The sequence below is a fragment of the Aptenodytes forsteri genome, unplaced genomic scaffold, assembly GCF_000699145.1.
Source record: "Aptenodytes forsteri isolate BGI_AS27 unplaced genomic scaffold, ASM69914v1 Scaffold15, whole genome shotgun sequence".
NCBI classification, from domain to species: Eukaryota; Metazoa; Chordata; class Aves; order Sphenisciformes; family Spheniscidae; genus Aptenodytes; species Aptenodytes forsteri.
The window spans coordinates 12136025-12136288 of NW_008795129.1; the positions used below are offsets into that span (position 1 = coordinate 12136025).

At 64.0% G+C, this 264-nt stretch overlaps 1 protein-coding gene across 1 annotated transcript in view; it reads right to left on the bottom strand.

The window, feature by feature from the left end:
* Positions 1-264, bottom strand: part of LZTS2 (leucine zipper tumor suppressor 2) — a 9425-nt gene that overhangs the window by 8991 nt on the left and 170 nt on the right. The window lies entirely within an intron of this gene.

A 264-nucleotide genomic window follows, 5' to 3' on the forward strand; every position in this document is an offset into this window, starting at 1 on the left:
AGATGTTGCAGCTATTGCCACCCCTGGCTCTCCGAGAGCCCCAAATTGGGGGAAAAGAGAGAGGAAAAACCCCGCATCAACCCACCCTCAGCCCAGGAAGCCGTGGGTGCCCACCTGCCCCACGGGGGTCTGGGATTGCCCAGGGTCCCTTCCTAGGCTCAGCTCCATCACCCTGTCCCAGCCCCAAGGAGGGATGGGTGGGAGATGGGGGTCCCGGGCTTTCCCACTGCCCCACTTCCACTCCACAGCACCGTGGCAGCACCT